Here is a 12,583-nt window from a genome sequence, read left to right as displayed (position 1 = left end):
GCTGATGCTGGAGGGAGTGAATATATAAGGTGGAGGATAGGGTGGTGGTCAAACGGGCTGTTTTGTCCTAGATGGTGTTGAACCTTTTTGAGTGTTGTTGGAGCTGCACTCATCCAGGCAAATGGAGCATGTTCCATCTCCTGATTTGTGCCTTGTAGATGATGGACAGGCTTTGGGGAGTCAGCAGGTGAGTTACTTGCTGCGAAATTCCCAGCCTCTGACCTGCTTTTGCAGCCACAGTATTAATGTTGCTCGTTCAGTTCAGTTTCTAGTCAATGATCAGAAACAAAGGCTGATGGAACAATGCAGGTTAAGTGGCACATCAAGTAGCAAGTCGATTGGCACCTTCAACATGTGAGCACAATTTAAATATATCCATGAAAACTACTGCACCTCCTTCCTCAAATATTACATGGTCTATGAGCCCCCTTTATAAAATCCAACAAAGGATCACAGGATTCTTCTAAACTACTTATAGGTGAGGGTATTGGACTTCCTGATATGGTTTCCTACATTCTAGTCACCAGTTTGTGTGACAGGTCCAAAGAAGTTCAAGAATTCCAGTGAAAAGAAATAACTGGACTAAATAAACCTTTTAAAGGAAAGTTTAATGTTTTAGAATTTTAATTCGTCCTCGGGCTATAGGCGTCACTGGAACGATTGGCATTTATTGTCCATCTAGAGTTACCCAAGCAGTTTGTTACAACTGAGTGGCTTGTGGAGTCACTTCATAGAGCAGCTGTGAGACTAAAGTCACATGTAGACCAGAAAGGCAGGTTTCCTTCCCTAAAAAGGCACTACTGATTCAGTTGGGTAATGACAACAATCCAAGAGCCTCATGGTCATTTTTAATGATAGCAGCTTTTCTTTATTTCCAGATTTTTAAAACCTGAGTTCAATTTCTCAAAGTGCAAATGTAGGGTTTGATCTTATCAGCCCAGTACAATTAGTCTAACTACTGGTATTGCTGAAAAAAAGAGACATTTTTTGTCAAAGTTTTTTGCCTTACACTCATCAGGACATTTTCATTGGATGTGGGCATCACTGGCTAGGTCAACATTTATTGCCCATCCTACTTGCCCTGAGAAGGTGGTTGTGAGCTACCTTCTTGAATTGCTGCAGTCCATATGGTGTAGTTACATCCACAGTGCTGTTTAATACAACTGAGTGGCTTGCTAGACTATTTAAGAGTCAATCACATGTAGGCAAGACCAGGTGAGGATGGGAGATTTTCTTCTCTAAAGGACATTAATGAACCAGATGGGTTTTCATAACAATCATTATTCAGCTTTTAACTCTAGACTTTATTTCTTGAATTCAAATTCCACCATCTGCTGTGGTAGGATTTGAACCTGGGTCCCCAGATCATTACCCTGGGCCTCTGAATTACTAGCCCAGTGACAATCCACTACACCATCATCTCCCTGCAATACTGGATGGGAAGAGAGTGTAGTATAAATACGTTGTTTCCCCCTGACATTGGTATATTGTGAATTGTCCTGATGAGTGCAAGACGAAAAGCTTCGACAAAAGTTCTCTTTTCTCAGCAATACTCAAGTTCTGTACTACCAAATGACTACAACCATTAGTAATCATACTTTCTTCTTTATTGCCATAGGAACCAACAATAAGAATTTCTCTGGGAAAAGTGTCACAAAAGAAACATTTACACCAATGTAAAGAGGTAAGAGGAACATGATGAGCAACAAGAAGCACATATAACGTGCGAAGGGGAATTAAAATGGTTGAAACAATAGGATGGACAAACGGGATTATTTAGCGGGCATAGGATATTCACAAAGGATAAGCTTGGAAAGATGGAGTAGCCAAGTATTGTTGATCAAAGATGGGATATTAGTTGACAAACTTATTAAATTATTATTAGGGGCAGTTTTCAGAATCAATTTGGATGGAATTTAAAGCCAGTGAGAGAAAAAGAATCAGCTACAAGCAATTGGCACAGTTCAGCGAATCAAAGTGATCAGACTGGCGTGGAATTGTTTAGGCAAATAGAAGAGGCTGCCAGAAATCACAGGGTTGTAATCATGGGCGATTTCAATTACCCAGCAATTAAATGGACAGAACCAGGGCTACCTCAAGGGAAGGAAGAAAGTGGAAGCAAATTCATTGCGGTAATTAGAAACTGCTTCTTGTCACAACATGTGAATCAGAGCACCAGAGCTGATGTTATATTAGATTTAATGTTCATGTGCAAAAATTATACAGCACAAAGAAATGATTAGACGCTTAGGGCTGAGATAATTATGAGAGAAACTGCAACAAAATATCAAGATAAGGCAGGCCAGGCATAAAAGGAAACAGAATTTTGTATATTGATAGGACACAGAGAATCAACCAGATAACACCATGGAATGACAGAATATCTTTTTCTTCTCTTAAAAGGGAAGACTTGAAGCCAATATACATTTTCATGTGAAACAATGTGCAAAGGAAGACCTAAGCAGTTGAAGAGTAAGGTCAAAAGGAAGGGATTGGAGAAAGAGACAAAGAGCTTAAAAAAATGTAACAAATCGAGAAATTGAAATGTTAACATAAGAGGTTGCAGAGTATTTTAAAAATATATTATTGGAAATATTTCTAATGACAGGGGACTGTGTTAGGAATTCAAACATTCTGAATAAGAGGTGGAGATATGAATTGAAATGCAACCAATGGAAACATTAGTAAAGAAAAAAAGCTGTGGAACTGAAGGCATGAGGCCTAATGTTATACACTTGAGAACCATTTAGGGAATAAGAGAGAAGAGAAATGATTCAAGGCCATGACATATGTTTTCCTTAGCTCTTTACAAACAGGAGACATATGTGAAATGGAAGCTGATGGATATCATTTTGAGTTGTAGAACCTTGAATGAACCTGCAACTGTAAGCCATTGGGTATCAACAGCTCTGGAGACAAACAATTCAATACATTAGAGAGGATATAATAAGTGGCCATGTATTAAAACCATGGGGCATATAAGTTTATGAAGATACAGCAACGACATGCACCCTTACCATGAAGGTCGACCCACATTCAGTTTTGGGTCTCATCAAGATTAATTAGTGAACTGCCAATGCCTGTAATGAACATTTTTGCTCTCATTTTATATTCGGGAAATGAGGTCCACATTTGCTTAATTTCAGGAATTTTTAGGTGGCTTAAATTACTGATATCATCTGGTTTATAAATTTTGTAACTTAGAATGCTCCTGGATACTGAATACAGATCAAGTATCCTTTACCCAGAACCCTCGGTGCCGACTGCGTTTTGGATTTCAGATGATTTCAGTTTTCGGATACTGCTTATAAACTTACATTACAGTAACGCAAGCATAGGCTAGCTATAGTCTAAAGTAAATAAAATGGCAAGGAAAGTAAGATGTATCACTGAATAATAAACACAAAGTACTGTAATAAACTTCTTATTGACACGTTCACCACAAAAATCACAAGATAAACAGTGCAAACAACTAGACTTCCCAAACTAAAGGCTGATGAGGTTCAAAAAATGTGTGGTTTTTGGATGTGTTCATTTTTCGGATTTACAGATAAAGGGCACTTGGGATGCAAAAGGGACAGGTTGTTTAGGGTTGAGGAAGATAGGGATAGGGCAAGTTACAGAGATGAGGTGATGGGTGAGAAAAACTGACTGATAATACAAACTGACTGATAATGCAAACAATTCCCTGTAGTGATCAAATTCAATAGAGTGAAGTAATTTGAAATGCAGAATTCTATGACTCAGGCAATGCCACTATTGATCTGTTTAATTGTTGTAGATGGGAGAGAACCATCAGCTATGCCATTTCTGAGATCCCTCATTCCCCATTACACGTGTGGTGGAATATTCAAATGATTTTTGAATTTTGAAATAAGATCAGGGCACAATTTGATAATTTATGACACAAATAACAGATTGATTTGTTCCAAGAAGTTTTGGACCAATATATATTTAAACTTCACAAGAAAATTTACAAGATCTCATTCGAAGGACCTGTTGCAAAAATTGAGAAAGTGAGAAAGGGTTGCTTTAATTCTTTTAAAGGAACTGGGAGAGACTGAACACCAGCAAGTTACTGTAAATGTAGACAAGTACAAAGCAATATAGTTAGGTGTAATCATATTGGTCACAAATCTCCTTCACACTAGTGGTATACTCCAGGCATGCATTGTTCAGGAATACAATGGAGGGGGACGAAAATCAACCAGATTGCAAACCTGGCCTTTGAGCCTCTAATGGAGACAGTTCAAGGCAGATTGTCTGTCTGTCTTAAATGTGGTCCATGGTCTGTCTTCAACATGGTCCATGATTTTCGAGGGAGAAGATTTGCAAACATATTCATCCCTCAGCTGTCTAATATAAGCAAAATCTGGGTACCAGAAAAAGCCCAGGATACAGATCAGTTCAAGCTCCACAGGCAACGAGGGGACTAAAGGAGTGATGATGCAAGAAAGAACAGATAGTTTTGGGTTGGGGAATATAGGGGCTGCGGTGGGTTACAGAGATGAGGTGGGGGCAAGACTTGGAGGGATTAGTAGACGAGGAAGGGGATTTAAAAGTGAATATATTTACTAATGGGACTGATTCGGATTGTTCTACAGAGAGCCAGCATGGACTCAATGGGCCAAATGGTCTCCTTCGACACCATAATGAATCCATGAGCTGGGACCCCATTGGGCATGTTTTCGGCAGGGGAGCACGTAAAATATGACGGTTGACTAGCCCACCATCTTCCTGGCCACCCCCGACCCAGTCCCAATAATACAGTAAGTAGGTGGGTGTCAAAATCGGCAGCCCGCCATTGTTAAATAGATAATTAGCAAGTAACTGAGATTGTTACCAAGCTAATTGACCAAAATATTATGCTGCCCATGCCATAATATGGTTGGCGTGATTAGGCCATGTTTTAAACTGCTTAAAAGGCGGGCAGGAAAGGGGGGTGCCCTGTGCACATTGGGAGCACCCCGCCCCCCAAGTTGCCCCCTCCTTTGTTCCTCCCCACCTTGCCTGCAAAACCCACCCCCCTGACCCCCTTCACCCCCGCTCTAGGCTCCCCAATCCTTCCCCATTCAAAACCCTGCACTTACCTGGGTCCAAGGCCATGTCCTCTTCATCCATGGGACTGCGTGGAGTCCCAACAGTGCCCACTACTGAGTTCTGGTGCTGCTAGGACTGCTAGAAATGCTGGTCCATCAGATTGGCTGGCAGCTATCGAGGGCCGGAGCTCCTCCCACTGGACAGCGGAAGTTCTATTCTCACCTTGTTCGTGCCACCCGCGATGTGTAATTGCTGTGGGGGCAGCGTTGTTTAACGTATGTCAGTTGACATCTGACAATTCATCCACTGGTGGGGGGTGAGTGAGCAATACCACAACCCCCGCCACCTGCCATATAAATTCCACTCTATGGGCAGAAATTTTCGCTCAGCAGGCGGGTGTGCGCCCGACCCGCTCAACTGTGAAATGGCGCACATTGACCTTGGCCAAGCGTGCTAACGTCAATGTGCAGTCGTGCGATAATTTGGTCTGTGGGCGCACGCTGGAGTTGGCAGCGTGTCCACCGACAATTAAAAGGCCTGTTAAGGCCATTAAGTAATCAATTAACGTAAGCGGCTTTTGGATATTTTTGGATATCTCATCCACGGGCGGGATGAGGTTTCCAAAAGCAAATAAAAATAAAACAAAAAACTTAATTTTTCATTAATAACATGTCCCTGCTGTGACAGAGTCACATGAGGGGTCATAGAAACATAGAAACATAGAACCTAGGAGCAGGAGTAGGCCATTCAGCCCTTTGAGCCTGCTCCGCCATTCATTATGATCATGGCTGATTATCCAACTCAATAGCCTGCTCCGGCGTTCTCCCCATACCCTTTGATCCCTTTCGCCCCAAGAGCTATATCTAACTCCTTCTTGAAAGCATACAATGTTTTGGCCTCAACTACGTTCTGCGGTAACAAATTCCACAGGCTCACCACTCTCTGGGTGAAGAAATTTCCCCTCATCTCAGTCCTAAATAGTCTACCCCATATCCTCAGACTGTGACCCCTGGTTCTGGACTGCCCCACCATCGGGAACATCCTTCCTGCATCTACCCTGTCTAGTCCTGTTAGAATTTTATAGGTTTCTATGAGATTCCCCCCTCATTCTTCTGAACTCCAGCGAATATAATCCTAATTGACTCAATCTCTCCTCATATGTCAGTCCCACCATCCCAGGAATCAGTCAGGTAAACCTTCGCTGCACTCCCTCTATAGCACATACATCCTTCCTCAGATAAGGAGACTAAAATTGCACACAATATTCTAGGTGTGGTCTCACCAAGGCCTTGTACAATTGCAGCAAGACATCCCTGTTCCTGTACTTGAATCCTCTGGCTATGAAGGCCAACATACCATTGGCCTTCTTTACCGCCTGCTGCACCTGCATGCTTACCTTCAGCGACTGGTGTACAAGGACACCCAGGTCTCATTGCATATTCCCCTCTCTCAATTTATAGCCATTCAGATAATAAACTGCCTTCCTGTTTTTGCTACCAAAATGGATAACCTTACAGTTATCCACATTATACTGCATCTGCCATGCATTTGCCCACTCACTCAGCTTGTCCAAATCACACTGAAGCATCTCTGCATCCTCCTCACAGCTCACCCTCCCACCCAGCTTTGTGTCATCTGCAAATTTGGAGATATTACATTTAATTCCCACGTCTGAATCATTAATATATATTGTGAATAACTGGGGTCCCAGCACCGATCCCTGCGGTACCCCACTAGTCACTGTCTGCCATTCGGAAAAAGACCCTTTTATTCCTACTGTTTGTTTCCTGTCTGCCAACCAGTTTTCTAGCCATCTCAATACACTACCCCCAATCCCATGCGCTTTAATTTTACACGCCAATCTCTTATGTGGGTCTCTGTCAAAAGCCTTCTGAAAGTCCAAATAAACCACATCCACTGGCTCCCCCTCATCAACTCTACTAGTTACATCCTCAAAAAATTCCAGTAGATTTGTCAAGCATGATTTCCCTTTCGTAAATCCATGCTGACTCAGTCCGATTCTGCCACTGTTTTCCAAGTGCTCAGCTGCTAAATCTTTTATAATGGATTCTAGAATTTTCCCCACTACCGACGTCAGGCTGACTGGTCTATAATTCCCTGTTTTCTCTCTGCCTCCCTTTTTAAATAGTGGGGTTACATTAGCTCCCCTCCAATCTGTAGGAACTGTTTTATTACATTTTTATTTTCTTTATTTTTTTTAATATCTCTTCATTTCCCTGAGGCACAGAGCTGCCTCAGGGAGATGATGCAGCGCTCACTTGCGCGCATGCGTGAGATTTGCGCTTGGCCCGCTGGCAGTCCCCCCCCCCCCGCCCCCCCCAACCCCAGCACAGGCAAATCACGGTGAGCTGCCAACTGTGGGTGGCAGTCGGCTTCCCAACCACCCTCACTGAGCCTGCCCGCCAAGGGCAAAATTCTGCCTATGACTCTGAGTAGACTTTACAGTAGAGACGACATGGGGCAACATTTTCCCCCCGTTGGGGGGGTAGATGTGCAGGAGCAGGCGAGAGCGGGCGGGTTCCCGTTTGGCGCCCCCAGTCAGGGGCGCACCGCCATTTTACATGGACGGGCCAATTAAGGCCCACCCAGCGTGATGTCCGCCAGGAAGCATTATGCTTTCCCTCTGCGGGTGGGGGGGATTCCCTGAGCTGGGAGTGGGCTCTTTCACGCATGCGTGTGAAAGAGCGCACAGATCCCCCTGAGGCTAAGTGCTGCCTCAGGGAGATCGGCTCAGGTTTGAAACATTAAATAAAGATGAGAAACAAAAGTACTGACATGCCCCCTCATGTACCACTGTCACATGAGCAGGGACATGTCAATTTCTTTTATTTAGCGATTTCATAGAAATTTTAATAACCTCATCCCACCCGTGGATGGGGTTTCATGTTTTTTAGAAGCCCGCCTGGGCTCCCGGCTTGCTCGCCAACATTAAGGTTGGACGGGCAGGTCCATTAATCACTTTAATTGGTTTTTTAATGGCCTTAATAGGCCTTTGACAATTCGGCAGGAGTGCAGCCGAGTCGAGTGCGCCCCCGCCGAGCTAAAAATCTAAATGACGCGGGGTGACATCGGGACACAAACCCAACATCACCCCGCGTCAGAAGGTTCTGCCTTTGAGCCCTGAAGTTGAGAGAGAATCTGACAGGGAAGGGAAGCTGGAAAAACAATTAAAAATTACAATGAATCAATGGCCTCCAAAAGAAAGCAGCTGCTACTCAAAGCAATGTGTGGCTGAAAAAGAAAGTTTGGCGAATGGATTTTTTAAGAATTAAAAAACAGGGAAAGAACAAGAACAAATAAAGAAAGAAATCAGAAACTGAAAAAAGTGTAGCTTGGACCTTGTAAAATTACAGGGAAATAAATAAACAGCAAAAAAGATCTTGAAATAAGTGGAGAGGAAATTAAGAGCAAGAGCAGGAACTTGGTGGGGGAGAGTTGGAGAAAAAGTGGCTATAGGATGCGATCTGAGCTCAAGAAATAAATGTAGTTGCCCAAAAAAACCAGCTTGAAACGGAATGGAATTATTTATTTTCTGTCCAGCAGGTCAGTTGTCTAAACGGAATTATTTATTCCCAAGTTAATTCACAGTCAGAGGAGAGCATGTAGCCAGCGCACACACATTAAATCTACAAATCAATTGAGGTCCATGGCAGGAATATTTATTTATTGAATTTTCTGTGAGGTTGTGAGAGTAAATACACTATTTATTTATTTGCAACTGGTCATCATTCCCAAGACCAAACCTGCCCTCGCCTGATACCTGCAAGCATGTACTTTCTATTGGATAGCAATTCAGCCAATCCATGTCTGTTTTTCCTCATCTCAATTTCTAACCATCAGTAATCAGTAATTGTTGTGGTCCTGCTACGAGCTTGACTGAGACCTGCCAACTCAGCACAGGCCAGGAATAAAACATGGGATCTCCTGTCTACAAAATTCACTCATCAAGCCAGCCTTACAGGACTAAAGAATTAACCTTCTAACACATCATGCACAGTGCTGCAGTGCATAATTGAGACATCCAAGTATTTGATATTCTGGTTCTGTAATTTTTGCCTTGGGAACGGTTCAGCAGGATATCATTGAAGGTGGCAGGGCAGGCTGAGAAAGTGGTAAATAAAGCATATAGGATCCTGGGCTTTACAAATACGGGCACAGAATCAAGGCACAAATGAATGGTTGTCTAGGTGCCATTTAAATAGGGCACCCACCAATGAGGTAACAGCGGGTTGGGCCACTTGCTGCCCAACCCGCCATGAGATTCAACGTGCTCTTCACACATGCATAATTAATGAGCTGAACAATCTCATGTGTCCAGCCGTCACGCTCTCCAACGGAAGTCACTCTGACTTCTGCTCCCGCCACCTGACTTAGTCTTCAGAATGGAAGCTTCTGCCCTGTGTCTACACAATTATTGTATCTCAGTTTCTTTAGACATTTAGACAATAGTAGCTGCTAACTCCATGGGCAGGATTTTCCCCCCCATCGGGGGGGAGGTTTAAGTGTGGGCGCCATTTTATGTGGCCAATTAAGGCCCGCCCAGCGTGATATCCGCATGGAAGCGCTATGTGCTCCCTGTGCGGGTGGGGGGAATCCCTAAACCTGAGAGTGCGCTGTTTCGCGCATGCGCACGGAAGAGCGCACTCATCTCCCTGAGGCAAAGTGCCACCTCAGGGAGATCGGTTCTACTATACAAATTATTAAAAATAGAAAAAATAAATCCCTGACATGTCCCCTCATGTGACACTGTCACATGAGTTGGGACATGTCCATAATACTTTTAAAAACTTTCATTAAATTTTTTAAAACCTACATGAAACCTCATCCCGCCCGTGGATGAGGTTTCATACTTTTTCTAATGCCAGCCAGGGCTCCCGGCCTGTCTGCCAACCTTAAGATCTTCAATGGCTCTGTCTTTGGCCTCAATTGGCCATTGACAGGTCAGCGGGCGCACAGCTGACTTTGCTGAGTCCCCGCCTAATTGAAAATTTAAATGGAGCGCGGTGACGTCGGGAGTTCCGCCCGACATCATCCCGCATCATTTTACGCACCTGTGAGCGGGCCCTGTCCCTAAATGCCAACAGGAAAATCCTGCCCCACAAGTGATCTGTTACATTCTAATGTCCCTTTAATGGAATGTCTCCAAAAGATCATTTCCATTTTAATGACTTCCCAGAAACATGCCCAGACATAAACCAGTCTCTGTCTGTACAGAAAACATGAAAGAATATCATCTGACCCCATCTTGTCAAAGTAAATTTTCCAAATTCCACGCTGCTTTTTTAGAAGTAAAATGTCCACCTTCTTCATAAGTCCACGGGCATATTACACAGTGTTTCTTGGATTTGTCTGGCAACAAAGATATTTTTGGAGGTTCCTCCATAATGTCTAAAGCCACATTCTGCCTCTGGAAGGATTCATCAGCCACAGAATGTAGGTGATTCAGGAGAATGTTGTCAGCAATTTCTTTGCTATGGACAAGAGGGAAATACCTCAATAAGTTTCCACAGCATGATTTATCTCCCTTCTTCAAGATAGTTACAATTGTCACATTCCTGAAGTTGAGGGATGGAGGGAGTTTTCTTTTCCTCCCAAATTCAAAGGATGAGGGCATGGAGCCTTAATGTGAACAAATGTCTGCCAACTTTGAAGACCTCAGTTGGAATATCACCAGGGCCACAGGCTTTGTTGTCTTTCATCCATTTGATTTCTTGTTGCAGCTCTCCAATTGATGGTTGTTCACCCTTGGATTCTACCACAGGGTAGAATTACAGGGTAGATTCTACCACTGTAGGATAGCCTGGAGAGTATCAGTACAATAGCAAGGAAGTTATGATGAACCTGTATAAAACCCTGGTTTGGTCATAACTGGAATTTTGTGTCCAATTCTAGGCACCACACTTCGCTTTAGGTAGGATGTGAAGGCATTAGAGAGGTTGCGGAAAAGATTCATGAGAATAGTTCTAGGGATGAGGAACTTCAGCTACATAGATAAATTGGGGAAGCTGAGGCTGTTCTCCATGGGGAAGAGAAAGTTAAGACAAGATTTGATAGAGCTTTTCAAAGTCATGAAAGATCTGGACAGAGTAGATAAGGAGAAATTGTTCCTGTTGGTGAAAGGGTCAAGAATCAGTGGACATCGATTTAAGGTGATTGGCCAAAGTAGCAACAGATGGCATAAGGAAAAGCTTTTCTTCGCATCGAGTGATTAAGGCCTGGAATATATTGCCTGAGAGTGTGGTGGAGGCAGGTTTAATCGAGACCTTCAAAAGAGAATTGGATAATTCTCTGAAGCAAAAATATTGCAGGGCTACAGGGAAAGGCCATGGGAATGGGACCAGGTGAGTTGCACTTCCAGAGAGCCAGCATGGACACAAGGGACCAATTGGCCTCCTTTTGTGCTGTAATTATTCTGTAATTCTAAGATATTGAGCAAAATATCAACAAAGGTGATTTGCTAATTTAAGTGGCTAAACTAATTATTTTTACTATGTTAAGAATAAAGCTCATATACACCAGCCAGAACCTATATTTAGACTGTGGGAAAATGCACATAGTGGATACCTTTAACCTACATTTTGCTTTATATCTTTTGGTTTAATCAATATCATTTAAAGAAGACTGGCAATTCTGTGAATTAATTATTCTTAAATCAAATGCCATTTCAAAGCTATTCTAATCTCTTTATACAATTCTAGCTCTGCTGTTATTTTAAATAAAAACAGAAAATGCTGGAAAAACTCAGCAGGTCTGACAGCATCTGTGGAGAAAGAATCAGAGTTAATGTTTCGAGTCCGTATGACTCTTCTTCAGAACTAAAGAGAAGTGGAAATGTGATGGATTTTATACTGTTTAAAGCGGGTGGAGCAGGTGAAGCAAGATAGTAGGTCAGGGATAGGTGGGAGCTAAGGAGAGATAGACAAAGGTGTCATGGACACGACAAAGGGAGTGTTAATGGTGGTGGTAAGGGCTAAGGAAGGTGCTGATAGTGGCAGAACAAGGGTTAGCGTTTTGTGAAAGCACAAAATAATGAGGTGGGGGGAAGGGATTTGGGGAAAATGGATTTTAAAAATGAATGAATAAATAAAAATTAATTAATTAATTAAAATAAATAAAAATAAAAATTTTAAAGACTGAAATTTTAAAAAATGGATTTAAAAAGTCTGAAGTTGTTAAACTCAATGTTGAATCCAGAAGGCTGTAAGGTGCCTAATCAGAAGGTGAGGTGCTGTTCCTCCAGCTTGCATTGGGCTTCACTGGAACATTGCCTGGAGGGTCCACCCTAGTCCATTCCTGCTCCACTCTTGCTTCACTCCTTCATCACATCCAACTCCTCATTCCTTTCCCATAGCATCTTCCCATGCAATCGCAGAAGGTGCAACACCTGCCCCTTTACCTCCTCCTTCCTCACTGTCCAAGGCCCCAAACACTCCTTTCAGGTGAAGCATCATTTCACTTGCACCTCCTTCAATTTGGTCTACTGTATTTGTTGCTCCCAATGCGGTCTCCTCTACATTAGAGA

General features: G+C 42.9%; 1 long non-coding RNA gene across 3 annotated transcripts in view; it reads right to left on the bottom strand.

Annotated features, from left to right (window-relative positions):
- Nucleotides 1-12,583, bottom strand: part of LOC144680338 (uncharacterized) — a 590,442-nt gene that overhangs the window by 546,777 nt on the left and 31,082 nt on the right. The gene's annotated exons all lie outside the window — the stretch shown is intronic.

Source organism: Cetorhinus maximus, chromosome 5 (assembly GCF_964194155.1).
Source record: "Cetorhinus maximus chromosome 5, sCetMax3.hap1.1, whole genome shotgun sequence".
In the NCBI taxonomy this organism is placed as follows: Eukaryota; Metazoa; Chordata; class Chondrichthyes; order Lamniformes; family Cetorhinidae; genus Cetorhinus; species Cetorhinus maximus.
Note: the sequence above shows the minus strand (reverse complement) of the source record. Positions and strands in the feature narration are given on the sequence as shown.